Source organism: Equus przewalskii, chromosome 28, assembly GCF_037783145.1.
Source record: "Equus przewalskii isolate Varuska chromosome 28, EquPr2, whole genome shotgun sequence".
NCBI lineage: Eukaryota > Metazoa > Chordata > Mammalia > Perissodactyla > Equidae > Equus > Equus przewalskii.
Window position 1 is genome coordinate 10145946 of NC_091858.1, and position 17120 is coordinate 10163065.

The following is a 17120-nucleotide window of genomic DNA, read 5'->3' on the forward strand; positions in this document are numbered from 1 at the left end:
CCTTAGGCTGCTCTTGGTTCTTCCTCCTGGAGGACTGTGGAACCTGGCACCAGAATTTGAGTTCTGCAATCTAGAACTGTATTTGGCCGCATCATTGTCCTCAACCATCTTAGAAAGGAAAGAAATAGAGAAAGTGTATTGGCCCTCTAGACCTTGGAGAACTCACTCAAAGATCAAAACTAGAGATTTTGAAGGTGAGATCAATGTTTTGAACAATCCAGTGGGCTAGGCACCAAGCTGAGAGCTTTGTAGACAAGGCAGAACAGGGTTAATATTCCCAACAACCTGATGAAGTAGATGCCAAATTATCCCCTCTTGCAAGAGAAATCAAAGCACAGGAATGTTAAGTCACTTTCCTGTGATCAAAGAGCTGAGTGATGGAGCCAGTGCTCACACCTGCACAGGGCACCACCAGCGCCTGTGCTCATGACCTCTTCTTTGACAGCAGGGTTGGTCCCACTTCAAGGTGAGAGCAGTGCGGTCCAAGGCCAAAAATAAGGCCTGATATTTTGTGCCACCTTGATCTGGTGACATTCTTGAATAGCCTGCCCACAAATCCCACTCCACACTCTCCTCCTGTGGATAAGGCTCCCCAGCCAAACAATTATCCTTATCTGGGAACCAGGCACAGTTCCTGCTTAGGCCAGAGTAGCAAGTTTCAGTTCCCCATCAGCCCACAGAATTATTTAAACAAGCCAATCACTTCCTTCTAGGAACTGATACTACAAACCTCTTGATACTACAAAGTCTGCCTCCCACAGCCCCTGGCTGTTCACTCTGTTTCCAAGTACAGCCACTGTGTGGCCCTTCATGGCACAGTGTCCTCCCCCCCAAGGCAGGGAGTATATGTGACTAATAACTGCTGTCATCAGTGGGGTCGATAGGAGACCATTAAAACAAGCCAAGCCAGAAATGAGAGGCAAATCGGCAGTGGCCAATGAAATACTGCAATGAAACGTGGGGCAAGAACAAAGGTGAGAACAAACAGAGAAGAGGAAAATAATGACCATGCACGATGTAGAAGCATGTGTGTGTGTGTGTGTGTAGAAGCAGGCACATTAGCTCCATCAACTTTGTGAAGTTGTGAAGCTAGGATAGGGAAAAACATTCAAATGAGGCAGGAATGAGTAATTGACGATCATAACTGTGATTATAAGGTGTAATTACAATTAGCTGCACAAGAATGTTAATCATGGAAATAATTACATGTCAGCTTTCTTCCTAAAGAAGAGGGAATGTAATTAAGTGGCCCAGAGGGGGCGAAGAAAACACGTCTCTGGGTGATAGAGGTAGGAGGTGAAGGGCTGATGTTTGAAAGGGTAAAGCTTTCGCAGTGTTTGAAATAGATCAACCAATTTCTTCCACCAAAATCTAGGGAAGCAGGTAAGAACAAACTGTGGCTTGAAATTTTTCTTCCAAACAAAGCATATCCAAACTCAAAGTATGAGGCAGAACAATGTAGTGATGAAAAGCCAGACAGACTTGAGTTCAACTTTTGTTTGTTTTGCTGGTTACGAGCTCCATGACATTAAACAAGTTATTTAACCTTTCCCTAAGCCCTAGATTCCTGAATAGCAAAATGATCATTGCATTTGCAGCTCTGAGTTGTCATGAGGAAATAAAGCTTGTAAAACTCTTATGTCAGTGCCTTATACATAGTAAGCTCCCCACAAAGGTCCGCTGTTGTTATATGACAGAGAAAGGGAAAAAGAAAGAGGAAAGATAGGACTGAGAAAAATCCAGGTTTGTTTTGCTGAGTTTTTCACCTTCAGCTCCTATTTAAATTCAAAGAGAACCTGGCTCCTTACATTGCCTGTCCTATGCCTCAGAGCTTCTTGTCTTTTTCTCAAGAGGTCCTGCTTTTGATTTCCCTAAAGTCTCGTGATTTTAAGGTGTGAGATCGAGTGGGGGCTTATAACCTGTGTTTCTCGGGAATGTGAGTGACAAGTGGCTTTGAGAAGCCTTCTCAGATGCGGGTTGTCAAGCTGACCTCATATCATTCATCCACTCCTCCATTCATTCATTCACTTTCTTTATTTTTTGCATTAAAGACAACATCATGAGTTTCTTGCCAATTATGTATACAACAATGTGTAAGCCAAACATACGTATATAGGTTTATGGTGTGCTAATATGAGAATTTTCTTGTTTATGTTCCAGCTGAGCCTTGAAGCTCAGAGATGCCACATTCCTAAGTGAACATCTTGTAGAAATTTCCAAGGAAGTGGGATTGCTGTCTTGCATAAGTGACCCAAATTTTTCACCCTTTCTTGTGAAAGGACCAGACACTTCTGGACCTGGCTATGTGACTTGCTTTGCTGACTGGGATATTAGGACACAAGCATCACATAGAGGCTTAAAAAGCATGTGTAATTGGATTTGCTCCTGTCATTGCCATGAGAATGTGCTCAAGCAAGTCTTGTGGAGGATGAAAGACACACAGAGCAATCGCCCCAGCCAAGCCAATACCAGATCAACAAAGGGACAGTGGACCTCCAGACATGTGAGAAAGCTCAGATCAGCAGAATCCTAGTCGATCACTCCAAGAACACACACAATAAGTATGCACATTGTTGTACACCATGAGGTTTTGTGGTTGTTTGTTACACAGAATTATTGTGGCAATAAATAGCTGATGAGTTTTATAGCAATCAGTTAGATATCTCCTAAACCCATCACCCACACCGAGGGAATATAAGTGGAGGAAGATTTCTCTGAGAAGAGTTGTACAATGTGCCCCGCCCCCAAAGCCAAGGAAGGAGGATTTCAGCAGGACCACTCAGAGAACTGCAGTTTGGGAGATACGGGCAAGAGGTGTGCTGGCTAGCCATCGACAGGTAAGCTCAAGGATACGAACTACAATGATACCCACCTGCAAGCCCAGAATTTATTAGAGCAAAGAATGTATGAGATTCTCCCTTGTATTAGAATTAGGTTGCTCAATCTTGGCACTATTTTGGGATAGATAATTTGGGACAGATAATTTGATATTTTGGGATAGATAATTCTTTGTTGTGTGGGGCTGTCCTATGCATCACAGGATGCTTAGTAGCATCCCTGGTCACTACCTACTAGACGTCAATAGCACTTCCCAGTTGTGACAACCAAAAATGTCTCCAGACATTGTCAAATGCCCTCCATTGAAAACCACTGTACTAGAGAGATGCTGGCTGAAGCTCCTGCCAAACTCCCAAGAGCTGTGGAAGGAGTAAGTGACCAGCCAGAATACAGATACCTCTGGCTGCAATAAGGAACAGCTGGTAAAAGACCCCTAGGAACTGGGGGGTGAGAAGTCACCAAAGAACTCACCAGTGTAGCACAAGAGAGACAGGTGCTGTTTTAGATATCTGTCAAACTTAAAGAGCTTGAAGCCAACTTCCGACAGTGTTTGTTAAATACTATTCTGCTCCCCTGGTTCCTCCATCTTCCCTCTCATCTCTAACTTGGAGGGGTCAGAAATAACAGGGAGTCAGATAGAAGCAGGAAATGGAGGAGAAGCCAACCACATTCCTCTTTCTTTGCTGTAGGCTTCCCTCTTGCACCTGGCCAGGGCTGGAGGTGGTAGAAGTCACCTGTAGGTTAGAATTGACTTACTGGTTACTATAAGGCAGTAGATATTCTACTTCCTGGAACTAGGTTGTGTTTATTATTTAAAGCAATTTTTGGATTTTTTACTGCCTAGGAGAGACCGGAACAGTCAGGGGAATGCCTCAGTTGTTATCAAGTGGCAGGAAAACCAGCTGCTGTGAACAGGTTTAAAGGGGCAGTGGCAGGGGGTGGGAGGGTGGGGAGAATGCTGCTTTACAGTTAATTCCTATTAGTCTCCATTGTTCAAAGGACCAGACAGACATGCCACTTAGCAGAATCCTTTGTCCCCACAGGATCATGCCCTAGACTCCACTTCTGGTAAACGTTGTTTTTTTTAGCTTACACCTGGCGTTCTATTCTCCCTTGCAAAACAGCACCCCCCAGCCTCCACACAAACACAATAGCTCCAACCAATACAACCACCAACAGTAACAGAGGCTGGGCACAACAAAGCTAAACACAGGCTGTTTGGGGCATTCGCTTGAGTCACGCCGGGCCCCTCAGAATGCTGAAGAGTGATGTTGGGTTTAACCTGACAGAGGTCATTAACTGCCCCTCTGCCAGGGCATGCTCCCAGCCTGTCTTGTGGGCAGTGGCTTCATTGAAATTCCTCCCCTGCCTTCCTCCTTGAACAGCAGCCTTGCAGTGAGGCGAGCGGGCACAAGTTATCAGTCAGCAAGGCTGGCCCTCTCCCCGCCTCAGGCTCCCACAGGGCAAGCACGATGAATCACAGAAGTGTCCTCCCTTGGGAGCCAGGGTGACAAGGTCCTGTAATTTATCTCACATGAAACGAGCTAGGTTATTTGAATAGCCTGGAGGAAAGTAGTCCATTAATTCTCAGAGATGGCTCTTGGCTTTTGAGGGTTTTATTCTGTGCCCACACGGCTGACTCCCCACCTCTGTCTCCTTTCGTGTACCCCAATGGCATGCCGAGGGCTCAACTTGCACTCTCCTGAAGACTTGATGCTAAAAGAAGGCATAAGACCACCCTTCGTGCAGGGAGAATGAGAGGGCCACTTATGCTTTGAGTGTTTTGTGGTTAACTCCCATGTTCTTTCTACACCACTACTCCCAATCAACTCCCACCCTCCCATGAGAGGTCATTTCATTTGACACCAAAACCACAATCCATAAAAGGAAAAATGTACCAATTAAACCTCATTAAAATAAAACTCTTACTCTGCAAAAAAAAAAAAAAAAAACTACCTGTGAAGGGGAGGATGACAAGACAAGCTACATACAGAGAGGGAGAAAATGTTTGCGCACTACATGTTCAACAAAGACCTCATATGGAAAATATACAAAGCACTCTCAAAACTCAATAATAAAAAACAAATAATTGAATTAGAAAATGGTCATAATAGATGAATAGACATTTCACTGAAAAGGATATACAGATGGCAAATAAGCACATGACAACACGTTCAACATCATTAGTCATTAGGGAAATGCAAATTAATACCACAATGAGATATCACTCTACACCTATCTGAATTGTTAAGATGAAAAATAGTGATAACACCAAATGTTGGTGAAGATGCAGTGAAACTGGATCACTCATATATTGCTGGTGGGAGTGAAAAATGATTCAGCCACTATGGAAAATAGTTTGGCAGTTTCTTATAAACTAAGCATGTACTTACTGAATGACTCAACATTGTACTTCTAGCCATTTATCCCTGAGAAATGAAAACTTATATCAAAAAAAAAAAACCCAAAAACCTGTACATAAATGTTCATAGCAGCTTTATTTGTAATAGTCAAAAACTAGAAACATGCAAAATGTCCTTCAATAAGTGAATGGTTAAACAAACAGTGGTACATCCATACCATGGAACACTATACAGCAATAAAAAGGAATGCATTGTTGATACATATAACAATTTGCATGGATCTCAAGGGCATTATGCTGAGTGAAAAAAAATCAGTCTCAAAAGGCTAAATACTGTATGATTGTATTTACATAACAGTCCTGAAATGACAATATTATAGAGATAGAGAACCGAGGAGTGGCTGCCAGGGGTAGGGCTGAGGGCTGGTAGGCGCATGGGTGTGGCTATAAAGGGGTAGCACAAGTGAGCCCAGCGGTGATGGAACAATTCCACATCTTGATGGCAGTAGCAGTTACACAAATGTACACATGTGACAAAATTGCATGGAATTATACACATATATGCACACGAATGAGTGTGTGTAAAACTAGTGATGTTTGAATAAGCTTTCTGGATTGTCCCAATGTCAGTTTGCTGGTTTTGATATTGTACTATAGCTATGCAAGATGTTACCATTAGGGAAAAATGTGTCTTCCCTGTACATTTTCCTTCTGTCTTTTTTTTTTCCAACTTCCTCTGAATCTATAATGATTTACTAAAAAATAGTCTGAAAAAAATAAATTCCTATTTTTAAAAAGATAATTTTATTTCTAATCACCTTAAACACAGTTTCAAAGATAATTCCATTTGGATTTGTTTAGTATTTTCAAGTTATAATTTGATTCAGTTACAGAACTTCCTCCCTAGAAATTAATCTTCTTATTCTTTCTCTGTCTTTGAGCATCCTGGTCTCTCGGGGTAAATTATATGAAGGGCCTTGTAGACCAGGAAACAAGCATTATTAATACTATTAGTTGCTTCCTCTTTGTGGGGTGTCTGAAGGATGAGCAGACTCATCCTCTAAGAAGGCACAAAAAGGTTTTCCGTGCTGACTCACAGAGAAGGAAATCACAGTTAATATAAATGTAAATTCTACTTTCTCTCCAAAAGGAGAAAAAAAAAGTCCTTCTCCCCACCGTGACAGGCCCAGCATCAAAAAAAGAAGCAAGAATATCATATAAAAAGAGCTATTTAGACGAGGCTAGCTCTAGAGTTTATCTGCATAGGCTCAACCCCCAGTTCTACCACGTTCTAGCTTTGTGACTGTGGGCATGTTACTTAACATCTCTGTGCCTCTGTCTCATCATCTTTCAAAAAGAATAAAAATACCCTCTGCCCGGTATGTTTGTCATAAGGATCAATGATATACACTTGCAAAGACACACCAGCGGCTGGCACATAGTACATGGTCTGTAAATACTGGTTCAACAACAGGTGCCTAAGCCTCCTACAGCAAAAAGACAAAAACGTCAAGTGGAAAAAGTTGCCTACACCTAACTATGAATTCCCTCTTACTGTGGACTCTGCCTAACTGCTCCCACGGTGACCTCCCTTGAACCCAAGAGTCCCCCATGTTCCAGACCTTTCTCGCCCTTTCGCTTTTCAAAAACTTACTTCTCAGGAGGACCTGCTTTCTCTTAATACAAATGGATGGTAACCGGAGAAGCAGGAGCTCAGACAGGTGTGTGAGGTACCACGTGGTTCAGGGTGCCGAAGCACAAAATGGGAAACTAAAAGACGGCTTCAGTTCTGACTCTTCCAGGTATGGCTGTAGGACCTAGGGCAGGTCCCTCTACCTCCCAGCATGGTTGCCTCATAGGAAATGAGAAATGAGAGCGTAGACCAGATCAGGGGGTCTGCAAGATTTTCTGTAACGGGCCAGGAAGTAAACGTTTTAGGCTTTGCAAGCCATATGGTCTCTGCGTGGCTTCTCAATTCTGCCATCGTAGGAAGACAGCAGCCATAGACAATACAATGAGCATGTCTGAGTTCTAATAAATTTTTACTCACAAAGACGTATTTGGCTTGCCAGCCATAGTTTGTTGACCCCTGGCCTAGATCGGTGGTTCCAAATTATTTCCCCATCTGGAATCCCTTTTATTAGGCATCCCCTTACGGATGCTATACTTAGGAAAAATTGCATCTATCAAACCCATTGCATTAAGTATGGATGGAATTTTTTCTCTAGCTTCATTATAAATATGCTAAATGTATACTATATTTATAGAATAATAAACTCTGGTTTTACATTTATAATATATGTGTATATAAAGCCAATCAGAGCTTTCTGGTTGCATGCAATAACCAGTATTAACACACTAGGTTAATATATTTCTAACCAAAATAATAAAACCTGACATTTTAGTTAACCTATTTGACCTTAACATAAATAAATATAGGTAGAGAAAACCACTCACAAATCTCTTAACAAAACTTTCAAGGCTCCCTGGAGATCCCACTGAACAGACCATTCATCCCACCTTCTGTAATGTCGGAACACTGGTTTGTGACTGATGGCATGGCTTTGGATAGGTCTCATCCAATTTCTGCAACACAGAGGAGGTGGTTGGATGATCTCTACAGCCTTACTGGCCCTGTCATCCTCTGATTTTAAGACCCAAACCCTTCAAATGTGTTTGCTGCTTTAGGAGACAGCTCCCCCAGGTAGCAGGGTATCATCAATACCATCCAAACGCAGTTCTCCTTCCTAAGGACTCTTCAGGCTGATACCAGGAGCTTGTTAGGTATCAACCTTCAGGCTTCAGCCCCTGACAGGGAACAGGGAGGTTTTGGTTAAAGCTGGTTTATATGAATTTTTCCAGTTACACTCCACAAAGCCTTGTCCTGCCCCCCAAGGCTCCAGATTCAAAGCATTTTCTGAGCCTTCCCCTGAGTGAGCCCAAAACTGTGATCAGTCAGAAAGTAAACTGATTTTTTATGAGACTGCAGACTCCCTTCTGCCTGAGGGAGGTTCTGGAAACATGTTAACTCAAACACAATAAACAAAAATGCCTTCACATTAAACGAAAATACCACCCTCTCTCTCCTTCTCTTCTGCATCCACCCTGATTGGGAAGATACCAACATACAACCATGTGCCATTTTCAGGGAAGGATGAGTAGAAAGGCGGAGGATAAAAAGGAAGGCCTCGAGTAGTCAACATACTTGCCTGGCATAAAGCCATAAACATAAAGCCTGGCGCCTGTGCACGAGATGCATGCCACAGTGGGAAAAAATACAACAGGGCCACATACTTAATATGACTGACAGGAGAGTTCAGGAAGAATTGGCATTGTGAGTCATACCCCACCACCCTACATGCACCCTGCAGTCTTCTTATCTGTCAACCGTAAGACACAAATTCCCTTTCTCATTTCTTTTAAGACCTTGTGCCTCCTGACTTTTATGCTTGCTTCTGGAAGCCTCTAACAGAGATCAGAAAACTTTTTCTGTAAAGGGCCAGAGAATAAGTATTTCAGGCTTTGTGGGATATATGTCTGTCACAGCTCCTCTGCTCTGCCATTGTAGCATGAAAGCAGCCACAGACAATCCAAAACGAATGGGTGTGGCTGAGTTCCAATAAAACTCTTTACAAAAATAGGTGGCATGCTGGATTTGGCCCACAGGCTATAGTTTGTGGATACCTGTTCTAGAATAATACTTAATGTTGTTATTTTTTCCCTGAAAAAACCTATGCAAGAGGTACCTTTATTATCCTCACTTTACAGGTAAGGATCCAAAGCACAAAGACGTGAAATACTTGCCCAGGTCACACAGGTAGTGAGTGCCAGCGCCGGGACCCACGCTGAGGTTGTCCACTGCTAAACCCATAACAGTGGTCTCCTAACCACCTCCCTGGGCAATGCTTCATGGCTGCCTGTTAGTCTCCCTGAGGGTTCCTCTACCTCTTCCAGGAAGCAGCAGCCATAGCGTGGTATGGCCATGCCACTGCCACCGTCCAGAACGGTCCCTAACCTATCCCAGTCAGACAAGGGAGATCTGCGTATATTGCTCTCTAGGTCATCTCTAAGGGAGGCTCCATTGGAAAGAAGAATAAATTGATGGTTTTCACCTCTGTAGTAAGAGCTTCATGGCTAATGTCCTCCCCATCCGTGACCCAGATTAGCAAATACCCCGAAATCAAGAAATCAGAACCTGGCATGGATTGTGGATGTTCTGCCTGTCCGTCCCAGACTGAAGTCATCTCTCTTCCATCTCCAGAATTGATTTAATTAATATTTGACAGTAATCATTTTCTGCATCATTGATATGACCACTTACTTAAAAATCTTTTACACTGATTTATCTTGAGACGATCAGAAATTTGTTCATTCTTAAAGGTACCATTCTGTTGAATACTCCACTCTGTGGCCAATTAGATCTAGTGCCATGGCTTCCTCTGGATGTCAATAACTATCAGCCACCCAATGGACCACTGTTTGAAAATCTCCCTCCCAAGCTATCATTTGAAGATCCCTGGCTTGGGGCTGGCTCAGAGGAGTTTCTTTCAACTGCTGAGACCACCTTTGTGAATCGTTTAAGTGTACCATCTGTCTTCTGGCGTCACTCTGATGCGTTTCCCTGAGGTTCCAGCTTTCTCTTCCCCAGTTCCATCCATGCATCAACACTGATTTTTTAATTAGCCCTGTGAAGCATTAACTTGAAATCAAATCCAAAGAAGAAACTGGTACTCATGGAAAAAGTAACCTGGATGTCCATCTGGAGGTATAGACCAAATCCGGATTTCCAGCATGATCACAGTCAGACAGCCAAGAACACCTTTTGCCTCTAGCATCTGCCTACATTTCCACAGGCCCTACCAAGCTGCTGTTTGGAAGGTGGCCTTTCCATCCCCAGTTTGCTACTTTCTTCCTGAGTTAAAGGAAACAGGGGACACCTGACCAAGCCCTCCCTGACTGATGTGCTCAGACCTTTGGGGATAAGTGTGCCAGTGATGGTAGCCCCAGCAATCACAGTGGGGATTCGTAATCAATACCTCCTGGGAGTTCTGAGTGCCTATGTCAAGGCTAAATGTATCTGTACTACTCTAGTTCAGCCCAAGGCCACAGATAGTCTCTGCAGCTACCCACTCTCCAAGGAAGAATTGCTTTAAGCTCTGATCCTTCTCTCTACTCCAAACATAGTCCCCTCTTAGGAAAACTCCACAGAAGTCCTCACTGACAATGCCTCAGGGAACACCTCCAGCCCCAAATCCCCGAAGCTGCAAAATAATGCAAAAATCTCAGAAAGATATCAGCGGAGGTCTCTCAAAGGCAACCTTTATTCCAAGGATATTGCCCAGTTTCTGAAGAGCAATCTATTGAGGGAGAGATAACTGTATGCTTGGACTTAGATAGATAGATAGATGATTGATTGATTGATAGACACACACATAGCTGGGTATAATCTTTTTTCTCTCCCGAGGAAGATTAGCCCTGAACTAACATCTGCTGCCTATCCTCCTCTTTTTTTTTTCTTTTGCTGAAGAAGACTGGCCCTGAGCTAACATCCGTGCCCATCTCCTTCTACTTTATATGTGGGACGCCTACCACAGCATGGTTTGCCAAGTGGTGCCATGTCTGCACCTGGGATCCAAACCAGCGAACCCTGGGCCTCTGAAGCGGAACATTTGAACTTAACTGCTGTGCCACCAGGCCGGCCCCAATGGATATAATCTTTATGAATTACCTGAAGGCAATGTACAAATATTTTCAGCTCAAACAGGAAGATGGAAAAACTTGGTATTAACTCCTAGTTCCCATGGGAACTGAGAAGAAGCTAAACATTCCCTTCTCTGTGTCTTAATGCACAATTACTGCAGATTCTATACAACCTGCACCAATTAAGCTCCTTCCACGTACCCAACACTGTGCTAAGAGATGAATGAGCATAGAACCTGTCTTAAAGAGTTCCTAATCTAGCAGAGAAGAAAGACGCAGCAATGAATAACTGTAATGTAAGGTAAACTATAATAAGTACTATAATAAAGATACCAAAGTACAGAAAAATAATAGGGTTGTTTGCTTTGTTTTTGCAAGGACCACGAATTTTAAAAATTTACCGAGGCATCCAGTGAGGGCAAGGGCTAATTGGCAATCTTCAGAGCTTAGCAACAACAAATGAAATGAAAACAGGATTTCTCATTCCCTACAATAAAACATACTGAATTATGACCACAGACACCTTCTCACGACTCCTAGAAATGATCCAAACATCTCTTCTTCATTTATGACCTGAAACTCTCTTTAATAATAGGTCAAAGTCAAGAGAAGAGATCAAAATGAAAGAGCACCATATTTTCACTCATCATTCTTTTATCTCTACCTCAGCATCCCAGGTCATTAAAGGCTTGGTTTCTACAACAGAAAGGCTTTTGCCGATGGGCCAACCTGAAATGACTCGGGGTAATAGCCCTCTGAAAACACTTGAAAGTGTTTACTTCTCACATTTCTTCACTCTACAAACATGCAGGAAACACTTGCTATGTGCCTTACACTGTGCCAGACTCTGTGATTAAGAGAGGAACAAGACCTGGTCCCCATCTTCCAAGAGCTCACAGCCTAGCAATGCAGGAAAAGGAAGAGGGAACAAAGGAGAAACTAATAGGGACATTTGAAAGTGATAAATGCTCTAATGGTTTATGTTCAAACTATTTTATGGGCATCCAAGTATTATTTCTTATGCACAAGGCTAAAGAGAGAAGCCAGAAAACCATCAAATATTTTGGAAAGAGTCAAGTACTTAGTCTAGTACTTGAGGTTTGGTTTCCCAACTGTCTTCTTACTTCTATCCTCCTTTCTAATTCATCTTTCATCCTGCCACTGTGTAATACTCCTAAAGTTTAATTCTAATTGTGGCAATCCCTTGTTTAAAGACTTGCAGTGCATCGCTCCATGATTATCAAGTGAGGTCCAGACTCCTTAGCATGGCACCAAGCACTCCAAAACCTGGCCTAAACCAGCTGTTCCAGCCTTCCTTATTTATTCAATAAGTATCTATTAAGTGTCAGGCACTGTTCTATGCATGGTAGATATGGAGAAAAACAAGAAAGTCAAGATTTCTAATTTCATATAGTATGGTACAAGGGAGACAAATTAAGCAAGCAAACAGTAATTTCAAATGGAGATAAGTGCAATGGCGATAAAGAAAACAGAGCGGTAGAGATGGACAGGGGAGCTACATTAGAGTGGGGGATTTTGAAGGGCATTTGAGCAAGTGACATTAAAGCTGAGACTTGAATAATAAGGGGCAAGCCATGTGACCCTCTAGGGTGTGAGTGTGTCAAACAAAGGAACCAGCCAAGACAAAGGCCCTGTGGAACCATGAAGAAAGCTAGGGAGGGTAGAGCATCAGATACATAGTGGAAAGCAGTGAGAGAGGGTGAGAGCAAGGCCTGGACCACATATGCCCTGTAGGCAAGGTGAGAATTTGGATTTTTACTCTATGTCTGATGAGAAGCCATTCATGGATTTCAAGCAAGGAAGCAAACTAATGTGGCATTCATCTTAAATGGGTCAGTTTGACTGCTCTGAAGACAAGGAATTGAACTGAAGCAAGAGATGAGGCAGGGAGCCCAGTTGGAAGCTCTTGCAGAGTTCGATTGAGGGATGATGGTGGCTTGGATCAGAGTGGAAGATGGAAAAAGATGAACTGAGTAAGGATATGTGGGGATATAGATTAACAAAACGTATTCTTGGGTCACATGTGAGAGGAGGAGGAAAAAGAAGAATGAAAGATAGAGATGATTTCAAAGTGCTTGGCTTGAGTAAATATGCAGACAGTGGAGCCATTTATATAGTTCCCATCATATCCCCTTAGTGCCCCTCTTGCCCCTAAACCCTAGAGTCAAACTAGATAATGAGTGACCTCTTTAGCACAACCTACTTTTTGTAATGTGTTTCATTGTCCATTTCCTTCATTTCTGCATTTTTGAAACCCTAGACGTAATTCAAAATGCAAAACCAATATTATAGTTCTTGAAATTCTCTGCTGAAATTCTCTCTTCTTCTACTCACGATGCTTTTTTATACCTCAATTTTTTTATACCATATGTATCCCATTCCACCATGCATTAATATTATTAATGTTAATATTATTCTATTAATATTAATTATAACTAATGTATTAATACTGTAATTAACATATTAATTATAATTAATATTATGGTGTCTATGTATGCCAGCTCCACCCATAAACCATAAAGTCCATCTGTGACCAGTTTTTCTACATCTTTGCATCCTCCATGAATCTTTGCATGCACAAATATTTGTTGAAGAAGGTAGACACAGTGCAGATAATATTGACGTCTAATCCTCATTTAGTTCCTCAGTCCTAGACTGCCTTGCGATAATTCTTAAGGAGATTTTGGAGATTGTTCCATTTTCCAGATGAGACAGTCAAGTTTGAATAACTTGTCTAAGTGAGACAGGGTGCCAGAATTAGAATTCATGTCCTCAGTGTCTAGCAATACTATAGAGAGCCACGTGGATTGCGTGTACGTCCTCTTTAGATCCCTGCAACAGCCTGCACATTGCTTTATTTTATCAAGCCTAAAATGCCAATTCTAAGACCCAATATCATTTTATGGAACATTAAAAAGGAAAAGGTTAAATCAATTAAACTTTGACACATTCTCAAACACCATCCCTTACAAGGGCATCCTGATTTCAGAGACGTTGAAATGTGAGGGGGGAAAAAAGTATCTTAAAACTCTCCTTTTTTTTTTTTTTGGTGAGGGAGATTGGTCCTGAGCTAACATCTGTGCCAATCTTCCAATATTTTGTATGTGGGATGCCACCACAGCGTGGCTTGATGAGTGGTGTGTAGGTCCTCATCCAAGATCCAAACCCTTGAACCTGGGCCTCCAAAGCAGAGTGTACAAACTTAACCACTACACCACAGGGCCAACCCTAAAACTCTCCATTTTATAAGTGAGGAAATTAACACTTAGCGTCAGCACTGGCCCAACATCAGACACCAGGTATGAGACACAGTTACCAGGCAAACTTGTGGCTTCATGAACTGTAGTTTTTCCACATTAGCAGTGTGTCACCCTCTGTGTCTCTTGGATTTTTCAAAAGAGGTACAACCACAACAGGCGAACATAAAGAAATAAAGATCAAATGTGCAGCCCAGGCTGAACCCGTGTTCTACACTAATGCACTTACCCACAGCCCACAACTTACTGGCCTTTATTGAAGTTGGGTGGGGTGGGGAGATGTCTGGCTGAGCTCCTTCTCTGTGGGTGGCACTGTCCAGAATTGTCAGGGATAATGGTAATTTATGTTTTCTTCCACACCTGCTTTCTTCCCTGCTCTAGTCAACTGCTAACACAGCTCCTCTCCAGGGAAGATGAGGGAGGGGCTGAAATGAGGGGAAGGAGATAGCTCTTGTGCACTGCAACTCAGCTAAATTGCATTTGCCCTCTTTTGCATAGAGCAATAAAGCGTTATGGAAAATGCAGCATGGATTTTTAATTTTCTCCTTGTCACCGGGTGCTGCAATCACATAATTAACCAAGTGGTAGAGATAGTCATTTATAGCAAATAGGCAAAACAATCACAGAGGTTAGCCACCCAGGGACCAAAAAGGTTACATTTGCCTCTCCAAAAGGCATGTGTAGACAGACAGCTTCACCATCCCTTGGCTGTTTGGGACCAGACACTTGAAGAATGCAGCATTAAAAGAATGACATTGAGTTTGTCCTTCAAGACAAATGAATTCTTATCAGCTCTGTGGTTAGGAAGGCCCTGAAATGTATGGGATGGGGACAGGAATCCAGGGCCAGAGGTCAGCAGCTCTACACATGCTCCAGTGCTGCCCTCCACCACACAGGTTACATGCCGTCTTGATAAGTGCATTTGCTCAGGCTCCTACCACTGCCCGAAATGCCCTCCTGCCTGCTGACTTCTGTTCTTCATTCAAGAACAGCCCAGATGTTTTCTTTGGGAAGCCTTCCTTCCTTCCAGTGCCAATCACCTTACCTGTGGCCTGGAGCCCGTCATTTCTACCACCATTGTAGCATTTTTCACAACTTATCTTGGAAACAAATAATGACAATAACAAATTGTATATATACGTATCACTATTATATATATACTGCTATTATCTATATAGCTATTATATATAGCTAATATATATAAACATTTATGAATAATATATAATATATATAATTATACACAAACATATATGCACACAAACACACTACAACCACCACCGCCAGATTGTGGGCAGAAGATAACAGAACCAGTGAAGGCTCAGGGAACGTCTTGTTTACTTGCCTTCTCTGTTGAAGAAGCCCCACCCTGGATGAGCATGGCAATTGCAAAGATGTTGCAAATATCCACTTTCTGGCATCCAGGGATGAGAACGAGATAAGTGATTTTGAGGGAGTTTTGACCCACATCAGAAAGCTGTTCTGCCAACCATCACCTCAAGTCAGTTTTGCCATGGAAGCCTGAAATTCCAGCTTAGATATGAAGCTTTTCTTCTCCACAGAATGCTTTCTTTTAAAATGCAGCACCTACGACAAAGGTAGCATTTGACTTATTGTGCTACAAACCTCAATGCAAATTAGCATATCTTATGTCTTTCTTCCCTAAAATGTCAAGCACAGACAGGGAGGGACACTTCTCACCAGAGCAGGGAGGGAACTGTCAAGGGACAGGGAGAAGGGGCCGCTGACCAAGGTGCTGAATAATAAGTGCTCTTGGAGCAGAGGTTTCAGTCCAGGAACTACTCATTCTTCTACTCCAGCCTCGGAAAATAGGTATTATTATGATTATTATTTTCATTTCATGGATTACAAAGAAAGGTTAAGTAATTTTCCCAAAGTCTAAAGGATTTGGATCCTCAGAACCAGTGATAAATAGTGTCTAAGAGGCATCCAGTAATCTTTCTCAACTTTTACAACCCCATGTGGGTGAGAAAAAAATATCTTTTTCCTCTGCTCTTTGTTGGGGAGGGGAGAATGCCCCCCTTTCCACTCATGGTTCTTATGGCTGATCAAATAATTAAAATGACATACGGCAGGTGAACAGGGGAAAATCAAACAAAGTTTAATATGTGAGCATGGGGAAGTCACATAAGCCTGAAGAATTCCAAAGACAGTAGGCAAAATGAGCTATACGTGTCATTCTGGACTAAGGGTAATGGGGCAGAGGTCTGAGCCTTTAAAGGCAAAGAGGGCAATTTACAAGAAGATGAAGAGTTAATGTTTGGTAAACAAATGTTTGTTGGGTGATCTACAAACAATGGGACACAGAGAGGACATAGATCAAAGTCCTTGCTAGGTTCCTTCCTGTCTACTACACCTAGTTCATGTTATACTAGAGTTATCTACGGTGATAGCTTCTTCCTATAACAGGCCCTTCTATCTTAAATTTTTTAAGCAGTTAGGGTGAAGGTCAAAATTTTTGCCTGAGGCTTTCGTTCTTCAAAATAATCCTCAAGCCAAAGAGACTCATTTTGGGGTGGCAAATTCTGTTCTCCTACGTCTTCTAAGTTGTCAGCTGGGGCTCCTAGAATAAAAGACAGATTAGCAAGAGAAAAGCATACAAATTTATTTATATTAATATAAGCTGCATGTGACACAGGAGCTTTCATAAGGAAATGAAGATCTAAAGAAATGTTTAAACTTGAACAGTTTTATGCTAGATTTGATAGAGAGTGGAGAGTCACGGAAAAATGTGATAGGATAAGAGGGGTGTGAGCTAAGTAGTAAACTGGAGGAAACTCAGCAAGTCCTGTTCAGATTTCTCCTGGCTTCCTTCCACCTTCAGAGACAAGGATGCTCCTTTCCTTTGGGTATAGGGAAGGCATCTCTTACCTGAGAGTCATAACCTGCTTCAGGGAGGGTCAGAAAATCCTTCCTACACCTAC